The sequence below is a fragment of the Uranotaenia lowii genome, chromosome 3, assembly GCF_029784155.1.
Source record: "Uranotaenia lowii strain MFRU-FL chromosome 3, ASM2978415v1, whole genome shotgun sequence".
In the NCBI taxonomy this organism is placed as follows: Eukaryota; Metazoa; Arthropoda; class Insecta; order Diptera; family Culicidae; genus Uranotaenia; species Uranotaenia lowii.
In genome coordinates this window covers 294,716,120-294,734,509 of record NC_073693.1, presented here as the reverse complement: position 1 = coordinate 294,734,509, position 18,390 = coordinate 294,716,120, and the positions used below count along the sequence as shown (strand labels likewise).

At 35.7% G+C, this 18,390-nt stretch overlaps 1 protein-coding gene across 2 annotated transcripts in view; it reads right to left on the bottom strand.

Moving 5' to 3' along the window:
* Positions 1 to 18,390, bottom strand: part of LOC129756329 (uncharacterized) — a 104,329-nt gene that overhangs the window by 38,124 nt on the left and 47,815 nt on the right. The gene's annotated exons all lie outside the window — the stretch shown is intronic.

Sequence of the window (18,390 nt, the reverse complement as noted above, 5' to 3'; positions counted from 1 at the left end):
GGGTGGTAAAGATTCATACAAACATTTATTGTACCAAAATACACTTCCATTCCAGATTTGGTCCATTTGCTCGATTTATTATCTTTTATTACAGAAAAATAAATGAAGGCCTCCTTCCCGCTTTTTCCCCGATTGGAAGGAGGAAGGGGTCTCAAATTACCATAAAACTTTTCTCGAAACCAAATACCTTCCCATGCCAAACTTGGTTACATTTGCTCGAAAAGTTCTCAACTTACGCACAAAATTGTAAGGGAGCCTCCCTCCTTTTTTCCTATCTCCTGTCTGGAAGGAGGGCGAGGTGTCAAATATTCATTGAAGCATTTTTTGTACCCTAAAACCTTCTCATGTCAAATTTGGTTCCATTTGCAGATTGGTGAAAAATTGTAAAGGAGACCCCTTCCCCCTTTGTTTCCCTCCAATGGAAGAACGGAGGCGTCTCAAATAATCATAGAATCGTTCATCGTATCCGAATACCATACCATGCCAAATTTGGTACCATTTGCTTGACCGGTTCTCGAGTTATGCAAATATTTGTCTTTTGTTTGGAAGACCCCTTCCTCCCTTCCTGTGAGGGGGTAAATTTATTTCTTGATCTAAAAATTTTACTTGAATAAAAATCTACATGGAGGGGAAGCTAAATTTCTAACCCCACCCCCTTCCCCACAGTTCGCACGGCCTTGACCTGTGTTTATTATAAATAAAGTCTTATGAAGTGCATATTCTTATATTCTTGGATCAAGTATCACGTTTGTTCTTCTCCATGGCAAAGATAGCACCGATCGGTATGAAATCTGCCTTCTTAATCTTACAATCCTGGTATGTTGAATATTACAACTTCTTTCGATATAAGCCAATGTAGAAAAAAAAGAATGGTCGCACAAAAAATCTTCCAAAAGCTGTTACGAAAGGAGTTATCGGGTTCATAGGCATTAGCTCAATACAATTCACTTAGCAATTTTAAACGATTCCTGAATTTACATGGCAACAGATTTTGGATATCCCGAATCATCAGCATTTAAAAAAGTCTCAACGGTGAACTTCTGATTTAAGTGAGGCTCCATTGGCAGAAGGAACAGTCAAAATTACGCGCACAGAGCTTCAAGCAAGATTCGCCGCTGTCTGCCTGATAAGATGCGCTCTGCGTGCGTAAAATTGAATATTTTTTCTCGCCTTCACCCATCAAAATCCTAAACCAATCCGAACCAATAGGCTGTTTTCCGATCTCGCGTGGCGTGTGATTTATTTATTTTGGAGCCTTACACATATTTATTTTTCACTTTCGTTTGGTTTGAAATTTTTTTTATTTGGTCCCTCTAACTACCTAAACTAACTTGCGACGGCCAACGCGAGGCAAAAAAAGGTAGATGCGTCAGGCTATAATTTCGCCACTCTTTAGTTCGGACTGACTGACTGACTGGCGATAAGAGTGGCGTTTTTAGAAATTTAAATTTCGAACCATGATTATGTGTGACGAGCGAGATCGTCAGAGCCAATAATGATCAGCTGCGAGGAAAATTGCCACGATTAATGTGGATTTTACCAGTTTTTTTTATTATTTGATTGTAGGAACAATCTCCTGAACACAAAAACACCACTCGATTAAGGGTTTTTGCGTCTTACATAATTGGTGCTTGTTCTTCTAATGAACCCGGGATGGTTTTGTCAATGAACTTTGAATAAATCCGGAACAAAAAATATCAAAATAAGATTTTGCTGAAAAAATATAATCTAAAACTGAATACTCTGGGTTTGGATTGGAAGTATGTATTATTTCTATGTTCGTTTGAAAGAAAAATTGTAAACATTCGAGGTTCCACAAAGACCTCCTGGAACGCACTCCCTCGTGTTAATTAACTTTTAGTTTCATTCGACAACATGTGGCTTTGAAGCAGAAATCATCGAACCGTATGTAGAGTTAAAAGTGAAAAATAACATCAGCGGTCATTTTTTCCTAGCAGCAAACAAAACGAAACATGCAAATTCCAAAAAAGGTGTTCATTTTAACCGCTCGAAAGAAATTCCGGCAATAAATCCTAAGTCAGGGAAGCCCAAGCAGTTCAGTCGCTGAATGTCTTAATGAGCTGAGCCGATTGTTAAAATGCTTACAGTAGTAAGTTGATTTCAAGATCGCGAAATGGGCGCTCAAGAAAGGCTTCTTGAAAATGTGTTGCAGTATAATAAACTTACATTCTCCTGCACTCACCGCGATCATGCGGTACTTAGATGGAGTTTTGTTGGAGTAGCTCGTAATGCACAAAAGGTCTTGTAAGTCCAATGATCCCGGCTGACTTACTATGGGTTGCGAAACGATTCGAACTTTTAAATGAAGATTTTTTCTTTGAAAAACTACCTGATAATTTCTTATCGATAAGGATTGGCAATTTTCTAGAGACAAAGCGTGAAAAATTCCAATCATTCAACACTTCAAGGATGAATGATCGCTTTAGCCCACAGTTGAACTCTTAAGCGGGAAGAAGATATTCAATCATTTTAACATACACGGGGAGAAATAAAAAAAAAACCCACCGCAAAAAGAGGCTTCTTGAACATCTCCTTTTGTTCGGTCCAAATTGCGTAAAATGTTGATGATGATGGTTAGTGATGAAGGTTGATAGATGAGTTTCGTTGAACTACCTCGGGGTCGAAATTTAGGAAATAATAATGCTGCTGCTGCTGCGCCCGGTCGTAGAAGTAGAAAGTCTGATCTTCGATTGCAGCGGATATTAAGGTGAATTGTAATTGTTGTACTATCTCGATACGGAGGTAGGCAGAAATGTTTAACTGTCAGCTAAAGGTACCTACTAGCAGTAAACATTAAGATGATGAATGTTGTTTTCTTGTTATGTGTGGGCAATGAGCGTTGTTCCTCTCCGGAGCCATCGGGTGTGATTGTTATCAACCTTTTTTGTCCATTATTCGGGTCAAAAGTTGAAGGTTCAAATTCGTTTACCAATCATTTACTCATTCGAAAACACTAGCCATAAAATCCCAAAAAAAACTAACTGACGCAAAATTTTAAGTTCAAATATTGACAGAAAATCAAAAAATCCTATCCAAACGAAATGTCTCTTTGTTTACTACAGTCTGCTGAATAATGTAAATATTAGCAGTAAACACACTGGTTGATGCGTATTCTAAAATATTTTTGCCAAACTTAATACGATAAGCCTAAAATGTAGCAATATTTTTTTTCATTAATCCAAGTATCAGCCCTAAACGAGGAGAAATGGGTTGGAGAGGGGGTTTTATCCAACGGTATTTTTTTAACCACAAATATCGACTGAATTCTAGGGGAGAGTGAGGATACTGGACTGCTATATTTCGAATAAGGAATGTCTTACAAATATCAAATATTGTACAAAAATGTGCCAAATAGAACAAAACAACAATGCTGTTATCTCAACAAATTTTTAAAATTTTATTTTTCGAGTTAATGAACTTTATTTGAAAAAATTAATAAAGGGTGATACGGTCAAAATTTGGTGTGTGTGTGTGTAGAATGTTGAATGCTCCTATTTTTATTTTGGAATTCAATCTTCAGTTGTCAAAATGCCGTCCAAGGAAGAAGAGCAGCGTATCAAAATTTTGCTCGCGCATCGCGAAAATCCGAGCTACTTGCACGCAAAGCTGGCAAAATTGCTAAAAATGGCCAAATCAACCGTTACAAATGTAATTAAAGTGTTTGGGGAACGTTTGTCGACAGCCAGGAAGTCTGGATCGGGGGGAAATCGAAAACCGGAAGCCACTGAGAAGACAAAGAGAGTTGCCGGTAGTTTCAAGCGAAATCCTAACCTCTCTCTCCGAGATGCCGAAAATAAGCTGGGTGTGTCGTCTACAACCGTGAATCGAGCCAAAAAACGAGCATGACTATCGACTTACAAGAAGGTAGTGGCTCCAGATCGCGATGAAAAACAAAATACGACGGCCAAAGCGCGATCCCGGAGACTGTACACGACGATGCAGACGAAGTTTGACTGCGTGGTAATGGACGACGAAACCTGCGTCAAAGCCGACTATAAGCAGCTTTCGGAACAGGAGTTTTATACGGCAAAAGGAAGGGGAAAGGTAGCAGATATTTTTAAGCACATGAAACTGTCAAAGTTCGCGAAAAAATATCTGGTTTGGCAAGTCATCTGTACCTGTGGCTTGAAAAGCAGCATTTTCATAGCTTCCGGGACTGTCAACCAAGAAATTTACGCGAAAGAGTGTTTGAATAAACGTCTGCTGCCTTTCCTGAAGAAACACGGTTGTTCCGTACTGTTTTGGCCGGATTTGGCATCTTGCCATTACGGTAAAAAGGCCATGGAGTGGTACGCCGCCAACAACGTGCAGGTGGTTCCCAAGGATAAGAACCCTCCCACACACGCCAGAGCTCCGCCCAATTGAGAAATACTGGGCTATTGTCAAGCGGAACCTAAAGAAGACCAAAAAACTGCTAAGGAAGGGCAGCAGTTCAAGGCAAACTGACTTTCTGCGGCGAAGAAGGTGGACAAGGTGGCTGTACAAAATCTGATGGCAGGGGTTAAGCGTAAGGCCCGGCAATTCGGATTTGGAAAAGCGGAATATTTTTCCTGAATTTTATACTAATTAAACTTGAAAAATAAATTTAATTTGATTTTTTAAATAAACGATTTCACCGATTTACACGCGTTTTCCTTTGACCAAATTTTGACCGTATCACCCTTTAGAATGTAATTTGAAGATCTTTTTTTATCCGTTTAAAATGTTTCTCACATAAAAAAAATTATAATTGAAAATATTTATTTCAATATGTCTATCGTTAGAGTATAATTTGAACTTCTTCATGCCATATTTTTAAAGCAAAAGGAAATTTTCAATTTTCTTCCGAAATGTATGTTATGGGTTTAATTGATCCCGAGAGCCCAAAATTGTATATATTTTTCTTCTGAATAGGTCGTGATCATTGGTTATTATGAAATTACTAATATCTGTCTAATAACTTTTTTTATCCAGTCAATTATCTGTCAAAAAGGACTAAAAATATTGTATTTATCCAAAAACCAGAAAATTGCGCCTTAAAGTATGCAATGACTTTAGGGTAGTAGACAAACTTTTGGAATCCCCTTTGTCTGATATGTACTTACAAATGTGAAATGAAAACTTATACGGAAAAAAATAATTTGATCTTCGGCTTTCAATAGATTTTTGCCTAGGGTCAGGGCACCCTGCATCAAAGATCAAGTCTCCTTTCGTAACGGATCAAGTATCCTGTAACTAAAAAAATATCATAATTTTTTTAGTCTCATGAAAATGCTTCTAGTTTATCTACGACTTCATGTATCGTTCTAACTTTAAGAGCATATAAACTTGAAATTACACGCTGTCAGAAAATGCAAAAGACGGTGAGTTGCAAAATTTTCCAAAAAACATAAGATGAAAAAAAGAAAAGGGGATCAAGTATCCCCATTCTCCCCTTTAGATTGTTTGATCTAAATTTAGGTGGTTTTTTAGTGAGAAGTTTTGCTTGAAAATTTTCAAATTTTCTTTGATCACAACCGCTTTTTGATTTTACTTGAATATTTTCCTCCTATGCGATGTAAGCGAAATTTCATAATACGGAACTGAAAAATTCTCTGGCTACAACATTGCTCAAGACTACTCAGAGCTATCACAGATGAACAGAAGTACAAGCTAAGCCTAGTCGTTTTTGTCGTTTTCCTCTAAAATCGAAATTTTTTGAGCTAGTTTTATCAAAAATAATCACGACAGGTTTATAAAGCCAGAAATACGATACGAAATCTGTCAAAGTGTTTTAAAGAAAAAAAAATTCACAAAAAGTTTTCTTCTTAATTTTTCTTGAATTTCTCCTGGGTTTTTACCAAATTTGCCCGGATATAACTCGCTTATGGATTGAAAATTTTGAAATCAATTGCCCGGATTTGTTCAGGATTTGAAATAAATTTGCCAGGATTTGCTCCACCTGGACACGTGGTTGAAAATCTCTGGCAACCTTCATTCTATCTAGAATGAGGTTGCCAGAATTTTTTCAGCACGTATCTGGGCCGGGAAAAACTGGACGATTTTTATCTTAAAAGCTGGCAAAATCCGGGCATTCAATTTCAAAATTGTCAACCAAAAACCCGGGCAATATCCGGGCAAATTTGGTCACAACCCAATATGACCCCCCCTTTTTTTCGTCAAAACTCATTAGCAGCAAAAAATCTTTCATGATCATTTTCTTAAAACTAGCTCAATAAATTTCTTTTTGGTCGTATAAATTAACAAATATTACTACAATTTATTTTTGTTTTGTTTGATTTGGCAGATAATGTGAATAAATTTAATAAAAATTTGTATTGAATACCTGGGCAAACCAGGACGAAACCGGGCATTCTGGCAACCTTAATCTAGAAACAGTCGATCTATTGAGCCGTTGATGGTTTACGCAAACTAAGCAAACGATTGCACTGTTTTTGTCAGTTTTAACGGCTTTTTTAAAAGAGAGCACTGGAAATTTATTACAAGTTTCAGAAGATTTTGTAGTCGAGCTTGTACATCTGTTAATCTGATACAATGGAAAACTTTAAAGCGTACCAAACAGTCTTTTTCATTAAAAAAAAATGTCAACTCTATCAAGGCAAATTGAGCTAACTCCTGTTGCAACCTATGTGAGGCAAATGGATATTTGTTGCAGCATTTAAGTAGCATTTATTTACTTTTCGACAAAAACAGAGTTTCCGAAATGAGCTGTAATTGCTTAAGATGTATATATTTCATGTATAAGTCATGCTCAGTTTGATGAAATTTGCGAATCTGTTCAATTAAAAACTTTCTTGAAGACTTGTGAATATGGCGAAATCGTGAATTTGGTGAAACTAAAAATTATTTTTAATGTCTTTTATCAATAATTTATAATGTTTTCAGTAGTGGGAACGCTTTGTTCTTATATATTTTGATCATAAGATAAAATTATCAATGATTAATAAACAAAAAGGATCGATTTCAGTTCAAATTATTCTATATATATAAATAGTAAATTTTTATGTAAATTTTACAGTCTCTTTTGTCAATTTTAAAAGAGTTCAAAGATAAATACATCAACAAATTTTCTTCTGCAAATTTCAAAGTTCAATATTTTAATCTTTACACCTTTGATTAACTTAAAAGTTTACCTTTTCGAAAAATATTTTGAACTTTGCTCATCTCAGAGTTTTATAGTGTGTTTCTCGAAATTTGCTTCATGGGCAGGTAATCTTTTATATTTCAAACATAGAAAAACAGAAATCTTAATCCTTTTTACATATTTTAAGGTAAAGTTAGCAGAATTTCATTTTGATCTCCCAAAATTATCCATTCATATAATACTAAAGGCTGTCCAAACAGGATTGCACACACCACCCTTTAAAATAAACAAATTAAACAAAGAAATCAAAGGCATTTCCCTCTTTTCAAAAATACATAAATTCACCCACATTTTTATATTTATTTATTTATTTATTTATTTCGCCAAACATTGTAGGCTACATATATATATATATATAACTTAAAGCTAGGGATTACAATTTTCAAATAGGCTTAATAATAATGATTTTTGTTTACATTTTCAAAGTCAGGTTCTTCGGTGCCTGTTACCGTAAAAACCTTTTTTCAGCTGCTGTTTTGACATAGTAAAGTCTATGTTCTCATAATATTTATTGTAACTATACATTAAACAATTCATTGGACTATATTTTCCATAATCAGTTCGAGTAGAGGTTATAATGAAAAGATTTCTTGTTCTTAAATGACGGCAAGGACAATAAAAGTTTAATTGATTTAGTAGATAAGCAGACTGAACGCGTTGATTAATTATGTCGTTTACAAAACAGATTGCAGCAAACTCTCTTCTTTCACTTAATGTTTCAATGTTAATAAGCAGGCAACGTGATTCATAGCTAGGTAATTGGCTCTGAGACCATCCTAAATTTCGTAAAGCGAATAGAACAAATTGTTTCTGGACTGATTCTAAACGGCTTTTATGTGATATTTGAAAAGGCGACCACACAACGCTACAATACTCAAGAATGGATCTAACATAAGCTGTGTACAATGTTTTTATTGTGTATGGGTCTTTGAAATTATAACTAAAACGTTTTATAAATGCTAACATACTGTTCGATTTCTGAATTATTGAGTTATAGTGATCTACAAAGGTAAGTTTTGAGTCCAATATAACTCCAAGGTCTCTAATCTTGTTGACTCTCTCGACAGGATCATCTCCCAATTTGACAATTTCATATGACTGACATTTTCTTCTAGTAAATACAATATTTGAACATTTTGCCACGTTAAGTTTGAGCAGACTTTTAATGCACCATTTGTTGAATACATTAACTTCGTTTTGAAAGATTCTGAAGTCTTCTTCGCTATTTACTTTCATATAAAGCTTCATATCATCAGCATAAATTAGCACATTTGACTGCTTGAGAAGACAAGTTATATCATTTACGTATAAAATAAATAATAGGGGGCCGAGATGGGAGCCTTGAGGTACACCAGAAGTGACGGAGATACTTTTTGAAAGTGAACCATTAAATCTAACAACTTGTGAGCGGGTCGTTAAATAGGACCTTATCCATTTCAGCAGGTGTGAATATGATTCGCATAACCAAAATAGTTAACTTTTTTAGAGCTGCTAACCAAGCACAAATAACAACACTAGCATTAGCGTGACGTTGAAATACTTCTGTCGATAATTACAAGTGTTTTTTTTAATCCATATGACGATTTTAAATAGTATACAGCTAAAATAAGTAGTTCAATGGCATTTTCATATTTTTGAATACCTACATATACATACATCACAACATAAACTATAAAAAATATCATGAACAAAGATGCTCTACGCTTTTCGACGAAAATTAAGGTCCAGGAAATGGTTTCTGAATGATATCTAAAAATGCGTGATAAAATCGAAACAATTACCGTGATAAAATCGAGCGTGAATTTAGCGAGTATTGATAAAATCGAACAGTGATAAAATCGAAAAACTACTGTAATCATTTTCAAGAAAAAAAAAAATTTGTTACCCTCTCACTGGTCGGTGATTAGATCAGACCAATATGGCATTTGAGCGATTCTTTTCATTTTTCCAGCCCTGAGTTGCAACTTTTTAGGTGAGCATAGCGTGATTTGTTTTTTTTTCTCGAAATATCAAGGTATGTTCACCTGCAGGTGTTATTGTTTCGGACAAGCATTAAGCATAAATTATCCCAAGGATTTTTTTTCCATTTTTCAGGGGGAAATAAATACACGAAAATATATTCATATATCATTTTGAAGATTTCAGCTCCAGCTTCCAGATGCAGTAGATGATTTGATTTTTCAATTGTTTCGCAGCTCACCTATATCTATATTCCTGAAGTTTTAAGATTTTTTCTAAAGTTTTTTAAGATTCGTGGTTCTTTTTATTTTATACTAGCTGACCCGGTGTGCTTTGCTACACCTTTCAAAATCGAATGATATTTTCAGAATTTATTCAAATTTTTATTGTTTTGTTGGCATTATTTTAAATCAAAATATAACATAATTCATAAGCAACCGGTATATCTTGATTTGTGTTAAAGATCTGATAATTTAAATCTGTTTCGTACGCAATAAATCATACGCAAACCATCCAACTGATAAAATCTGGTTGGTTTTGCTTAATATGTTCTGGATTTATGCTAAAAAACTGATAACCCCCCCCCCCTTTCCTTCCCTTCCCCCTGCTGAATTAAGATCGTGATTTTTAATAATCATACCCATTTTTTTCGTTCTCAAAAATCTTCTTCTATCAAATATTGTACCATTGGTTGATAAGTTTTTAAGCTTTACAACAAAATTAATATGGAACCCCCTCCTTTCTTCTCCTCTCTAAACTGTAAAAGTAAGGGTCTATAACAATTGTAGAAACATATCTCGTAACCAAGTACCTTTCTATGCCATATTTGTTTCCATTTGTTGGCTTCGTTAGCACAAATTGAGAACATATGCTAAAAAAATTCTATTGGATTATTGGATTCACCTCCCTCCTCCTATGTTCCTACTAACAGAAAGGAGGATGGTGTGTCAGATAATCATAGAATCATACCAAAATGATTTTCCATGTTAAGTTTTGTCCATTTCTCGGATTTTGTAAAAAAAAAGTTAAATGTAAGCTTTCCTCTTCCCTTCCTTTATTTCCAATTCTATCATCCCACTGCAAGAAAAATTGTTTGACATAAAAAAAATCTCGTATTGAAATACCATCCCATGCCAAATTTGGTTTTATTTGCGATGTAAATTCTTGAGTTATGCATAAAATTGGAAGGCAGTACCAACCCCCTTCCAATCGCCCCATTGAATGGAGGGATGAGAACTTAATATTCATAAAAGTATTTTTTGTACTCATATAACTACCAAATTTTATTTCATTTGCTCTATTAGTTCTCAAGTTATGCAAGAACAATATATGGTAGCCCCCCTTTCTCCTTTATATCTTTTCGCTGAAAAAAGGGTGGGGCTTTAATTTATAATAGAAACATTTCTCGTATCCAAATACCCTCACATGTCTAATATGGTTAAAATTTGCTCGATCAGATCTCCAGTTATACTGAAAATTGTAAGGGAAATCTCTTCTCCCCTTTTCATCCACTATTTTGAAGGACTGAGGGATACCAAATATTCAAAGAAGCATTTCTCGTACCCAAATATCGTTCCATGCTAAATTTGGTTCCATTTGCTGTTGTAGTTCTTGAGTTATGCAAAAAAAATTGTATGGAACTTCCTCCCTTTTTCCTTTCTCCCCGCTGGAAGAAGGAAGGGGTTTCAAATAATCATTAGAACATGTCACGTTCCCAAATACCCACCCATGCCAAATTTGGTTCCATTTGCTTAATTAGTTCCTGAATTATGTAAAAAATTATAAAAGAGGCCCCTCCCCCCTTTACATCTCCCTACAGAAAAGAGGGAGGGGTCTCAAATAATCATATAAATAGTTTTTATATCCAAATACCCTTCCATGCCAAATTTGGTTCTATTTGCGTTATTAGTTTTTGAGTTATGAAAAAAAATATAAAAGAGGCCCCCTCCCCCTTTCTACTGGAAAGAGGGAGGGGTCTCAAATAATCATTGAAATATTTTACGTATCCAAATACCTTCCCATGCCAAATTTGGTTCCAATATCTTGATTAGTTTTTGAGATATATGAAAAATTGTAAAGTAGCCCCCCTCCCCCCTTCCTTTCAGCCCACTGAGAGGGGGAGGGGTACCTAATATTCATAGACATATTCCTTGTTCCCAAATACCACCCCATGCCAAATTGGATACCATTGGCTTGATTTGTTTTCGAGTTATACAAAATATTGTCTTTTGTTTGGGAGACCCCTCCCCCCCTTCATGAGAGAGGGAGGGGTCTCAAATCATAATAGGAACCTTCCCCTGCCTCCAATACCCCCACCTGCCAAGTTTCACGCAAATCGGTTCAGTAGTTTCCGAGTCTATAGGGAACAGACAGACAGACAGACAGACAGACAGACAGACAGACAGACAGACAGACAGACAGACAGACAGACAGACAGACAGACAGACAGACAGACAGACAGACAGACAGACAGACAGACAGACAGACAGACAGACAGACAGACAGACAGACAGACAGACAGACAGACAGACAGACAGACAGACAGACAGACAGACAGACAGACAGACAGACAGACAGACAGACAGACAGACAGACAGACAGACAGACAGACAGACAGACAGACAGACAGACAGACAGACAGACAGACAGACAGACAGACAGACAGACAGACAGACAGACAGACAGACAGACAGACAGACAGACAGACAGACAGACAGACAGACAGACAGACAGACAGACAGACAGACAGACAGACAGACAGACAGACAGACAGACAGACAGACAGACAGACAGACAGACAGACAGACAGACAGACAGACAGACAGACAGACAGACAGACAGACAGACAGACAGACAGACAGACAGACAGACAGACAGACAGACAGACAGACAGACAGACAGACAGACAGACAGACAGACAGACAGACAGACAGACAGACAGACAGACAGACAGACAGACAGACAGACAGACAGACAGACAGACAGACAGACAGACAGACAGACAGACAGACAGACAGACAGACAGACAGACAGACAGACAGACAGACAGACAGACAGACAGACAGACAGACAGACAGACAGACAGACAGACAGACAGACAGACAGACAGACAGACAGACAGACAGACAGACAGACAGACAGACAGACAGACAGACAGACAGACAGACAGACAGACAGACAGACAGACAGACAGACAGACAGACAGACAGACAGACAGACAGACAGACAGACAGACAGACAGACAGACAGACAGACAGACAGACAGACAGACAGACAGACAGACAGACAGACAGACAGACAGACAGACAGACAGACAGACAGACAGACAGACAGACAGACAGACAGACAGACAGACAGACAGACAGACAGACAGACAGACAGACAGACAGACAGACAGACAGACAGACAGACAGACAGACAGACAGACAGACAGACAGACAGACAGACAGACAGACAGACAGACAGACAGACAGACAGACAGACAGACAGACAGACAGACAGACAGACAGACAGACAGACAGACAGACAGACAGACAGACAGACAGACAGACAGACAGACAGACAGACAGACAGACAGACAGACAGACAGACAGACAGACAGACAGACAGACAGACAGACAGACAGACAGACAGACAGACAGACAGACAGACAGACAGACAGACAGACAGACAGACAGACAGACAGACAGACAGACAGACAGACAGACAGACAGACAGACAGACAGACAGACAGACAGACAGACAGACAGACAGACAGACAGACAGACAGACAGACAGACAGACAGACAGACAGACAGACAGACAGACAGACAGACAGACAGACAGACAGACAGACAGACAGACAGACAGACAGACAGACAGACAGACAGACAGACAGACAGACAGACAGACAGACAGACAGACAGACAGACAGACAGACAGACAGACAGACAGACAGACAGACAGACAGACAGACAGACAGACAGACAGACAGACAGACAGACAGACAGACAGACAGACAGACAGACAGACAGACAGACAGACAGACAGACAGACAGACAGACAGACAGACAGACAGACAGACAGACAGACAGACAGACAGACAGACAGACAGACAGACAGACAGACAGACAGACAGACAGACAGACAGACAGACAGACAGACAGACAGACAGACAGACAGACAGACAGACAGACAGACAGAAATTCATTTTTATATACATAGATTTTTGAGTTAACTTCAGTACTGTATATCAATTTCAACTAATTTATTGCATTCAAATTCCAACAGAAATTAAGGAATCTGAAAAATGTTAATACTTTTTTATCTTATTTTTTATACAGTTAAAACTATTTAAACTATTTAAAATTTATTGTTCTTAGTTAGAGGTCGATAAAGTAATTTCCATCGACATTTTTTTTCTCAACAGAAAATTCATGCAGGAGAATCAATCTTTCAACTTTGAAACGTATTAAATTGACACTATAATCCAGACGATGGTTAATGTGTTATCATATCCATCAACGTCGGTCAGTTAGAATGACAGAAGACTAAGTTTTAGATTTTTCCATTTTTAATTACCTTTGTACTTCTTACAGAAAAATCAAAACTTAGTGGTCGGTTCAACAAGATGGTTGATCTTTGTCTTCCAGTATCTGTGGTGAATTTCAATTTGGATTTTAAGAAAAAAAAAGTTTAAGGTACACCGGGGTAAGTGGGGACGGTTTTTCGAATAGTTCAACTTAAAAAAATCATTCAAAAATCAGCAGTGGATCAATTTTGATAAAATCGCGTTTAATGTGATGCAGAACATGTTGTTTACAAATACTGAAGTGATGAGCTTGATAGACGCAAAGCGAAAAAAGTTATCACGTAAATTGTTATGGACTGCTGGTGTCTACACTTACCCCACCTTATGGGGTAAATGGAGACGGTATATTTTTCCTTCTAATTCTCAGGAAATTTTCAATAAATTGTTTTCTTGGTTGAATACATTACTTTATTGCTCGAACCCACACAGGGGAAAACTATGTAAAAAGGTGATCAAAATTTTAGACCCATAGTGTCTTCGGGACATTTTACCTACATTTAAAGAACTTTAAAATGAGCTTTTGATAAAAATGATTCAATCACCTAGCAGTGAGATAAACAAAATATTTTTTGTAATTTTAATTTCAGAGCAATTATGTATTGAGAAAGTTTTTAGATTGTATCAAAATATAGCAATTTTGTTGAAGACGTCAACTTCGCAGAAACTAACCCAAAAAAGTTAGAAGGGTTCAAAAAAAAAATTTTTTTTTTTATTCAAAATTTTCAGTTTTTAACTATATATTTTCAGGCTGAGCTTATTCAAGCAAAGTATGTTTGAAAGAGTTTTGAGTCACCAAAAATCGAAAAGTTTTGTCGAACCCCCTTTTATAAAAATATTCAGACTGAAACGAGTTAGTTTGGAAAAACTAAGAAAAAATAGCTGTTTTCAAACACCTGTATCTTTCTAGTTCGGATGAGTTCGGTTCATTTTTGGTTGCATCAGATCAAGCAGGTTTCACTGTTTTAACAACATGAAGTTTACATTTTGAAAAAAGTTTATTATGATACTATTAGTAAAACATCTTTCAATGGTTATTGTGTGTAATTTATGTTGCAAAACCCCAGGTAGAGTTTAAAGACAAAATTTTAGATTTTTGTAAATAAACTCTTTTTTCTTTATTTTCAACCACCGTTTCTTTTCCTAACGGGTTGTTTCGGATGTAAAGATTGTTTCAATGTAGAGTTTTTCTTCACGAACCAGCTAGTTTACGAGAAATTTGCAATTGAAAAATATGCACATTAGACATCGTTGTTGAAATTAGACAATTCCCAAAAAGTCTCTGTAAACATCCGTGAGTGACGGAATCGTATCTTTTTCACAGTTATGGAGAGATTACAAGTTTATTTAACATTCTGCATTTGACACATTCCACGCCCTTGTACCGCTCAAAGGTGATTTTTATCCGTTCGCGTATAAAAAAATCTCAAAATTGTCTATAATTTTGATAATTCGAATCACACGTAACCGACGGAAAAAAGAGAAAAAAGTTTTTTTTACACATGTTTTAGATGGTTTTGAAAATCAGTTTTTTTGTTGAAAAAAGTGGTGTTTTTGACAACTTTTACAAAATCATTAATTTTAATATATGGATGATTTTTTTTTGGAAATATTTTTAGTATGTTCAGAAGCCAGAAAACACGGCTTCATTTAGTAGAAAAAAGAATTTGTTTATATCCAATGTAGTTGGTTTGAAAAGCGAACAAAAACAGTCGCAAATGAGTGAATTCACGTCACAAAAAAGGGAAGTTTTCAATTTTACGAGAAAACTCTGACTTTTTTTTAAATAAAAAAATGAGATTTTCTTTGAAAATGATAAGACGATTCTAAAACTCTAAAATTTATAGAAAACGGTTGGAATCTAGCTGAGTTACAACAGCGCGAATAAGTAAATTCACGTCACAAAATTTGATTTTTTGTTAAATTTTATATGAAAAATGTGCTCTGAAAGCTGTTTTGACCCTCCAGATGGTTTAATAAGTTCATTATTTTCAAATGAAAATACAAAAAGATTGGAAAAAAAATAAATTTTTTTTTTTGGTGAATCTTTAAATGAAGACAGTAGTAATTTTAACATATGATCCCTCAATATGTTTCTATTCAGGGACCAATTAAAATTAGGAAAAAGTTAGGTGCAGATACTGAAAATCTACGACTGTAAAAGTCGGAACAACAGAATATCGTTTTTGAAAGTGTACATAAAATTTGAAGACTCCAAAGAATTGTTCAGTATAACCACATGTATAACTTTATATTTCGTGACGTGAATTCAGTCAACTACCCTGTTCTGTTTGAACTGAGTGAATTCACGTCACAACTTCAAATAAGCATAACTTCGTTCGTTGTTGTTCAATCGAGAAGCTACGTACATTAAATTGTGGGTGATTGTTTTCTTTACAACTCATTCGAAGACACCGATATTCTATTTCCACAGAGAGAACAGAGAATCAAAGATGTACACTGCCGGCCAAAAGTTTGGGATCACCCACTAAAAAACATGCAAATTTTGATCGTTCATATCTCAGCCGTCTTATGATATATTGTAAATCTTCTGATCTCATTTGAAAGATAATGAGCAATAGCTATTTCGGAGGTATTTTGTTCAAATATAATGTTTTAGTTTTGAACTTAAAACTTAACCTAAAGTTATACCATTTTCAAAAAATCGCACTCAATATTCAAAGCCGATCATCTCGGGATAGGGTGGACCAAATCTTAAAATTTGAGTGGCATTAGAATCCCTATTCTTTACTTCTCAAAACACAATCAAAAAATTTTGTGAAAAAATTCAAGAATGTACTTTTAATAAATAAAAAGTTTGGAATCACCCCTTTGTATCATTGGGATCATTCTTATAAAAACATGCAAATTTATTTTATTCATATCTTTCTCATCTAACATCGTATTGCAAATCTGTAGGGTTTATTTGGAAGCTAAGGAATTGTTGTTTTTTTATAAATTCATTCAAAAATTATATTTTGAAGTAATAACCATAAAAAAATCACCTGAAATTTATTGTTTTTTTTTAAAGTTTCCAGATTTTTTTATAGTTCTCACCTTAAAATATAATTTTTGAATGATTTTATTAAAAAACAACAATTCCTAAGCTTCCAAATGAACCCTTCAGATCTACAATACGATGTTAGATGAGAAAGTTATGAATAAAATAAAATTTGCATGTTTTTATGAGAATGATCTCATACAAAGGGGTGATCTCAAACTTTTGGACGATAACTCAAGTGTCTATTTTATTAATTAAAAGTACATTCTTGAATTTTTCACAAAGTTTTATGATTGTGTTTTGAGAAGTAAAGAATAGGGATTCTAATGCCACTCAAATTTTGAGATTTGGTCCACCCTATCCCGAGATGATCGGCTTTGAATATTGAGTGCGATTTTTTGAAAATGTTATAACTTTAGGTTAAGTTTTAAGTTCAAAACTAAAACATTATATTTGAACAAAATACCTCCGAAATAGCTATTGCTCATTATCTTTCAAATGATATCAGAAGATTTGCAATATGTCTTAAGACGGCTGAGATATGAACGATCAAAATTTGCATGTTTTTTAGTGGGTGATCCCAAACTTTTGGCCGGCAGTGTATGTACTAAAGTCCGAAATGGTTAATTCTAGCGTGAATTCACGTCGCAAAAGTAATTAATCACAACAAAAACTACATAAATTTTAAAATGACCAAATTATATTCATTTTGAAGGAAATTCAATTTTTGACCGTTTGCTACAATTTTTTTCATTTTCAAGTAAATTGGTTGACTTCTAGAATGATAGCAGTGCAGAAAAGTCCGGAAAAGCGATTTCACGTCACGGTGGAATGTGTCATTTAAAGTTTGAAAACATAGTTCACATTATTGTTTTAATATCCATCGTCCCCACTTACCCAGCGTACCAGTTACCCCGGTGTACCTTATTCATATTTTTATCGTAAGTCACCTAAAACAGAGTGTTAAGTTTCAATTTTAAGAAAAGTATATTTACCTTCAACTTTTCTCCTTTCCAAATAACCATACCATTCCCGTGGGGCAAATGAATATTTTACTTCAAGTAGCTACTAGAAGCAGAGTCAGCCGACAGTGCTGGGTAATTGTCGCTGCTGAAGGTAAGGCCTGGTAAGCCTAACTTTCCCTCTCGTCAAAGGTGGAAGAATAATCGATAAATGCCTTCCAGAAGGGGGTCATTTTGAACCAGTTTTTCACGCAGAAAAATATCGCTTTCTATTTGCTATTTGCTGCCTCCGAGTAGCAGCAGCCGGGACCAATTACAGATAGCTAAATAAACTTCAATCTGCGTTTTTTTTTCTACTTCGGCTACAAGTGACCAAGCGCCTTTCGACATATGAACGTACGTACTTTGAGAGGGTACTTACGCTAAACTAATCTACAATTCGTATGTAGCCTTAGCTGCGGGGCTTTAGGGTGCCCGATGTTTGTTTTGGTTTACCAATTTTAGGTCATTTTTTCAAATTTTATTTTAAACACTTCATCAAATTTAAATGAATTGTTTCAGGAAATTTTGACAAACGAAAACTTTTAAATTTTTGACTTCTAAGACAGTAGCGATCTCATGAATACGCTACCCTATCGAAGAGACGGTAGTTTTTCAGGCGGCAAATCTCAGGTGCTTCCAGTTTATCGAAGAAAAAACTGGTTCTAATCATCTTTCGCTTTCAATGGCAGCGTATGAGCTTTTCAATGTCGGAATT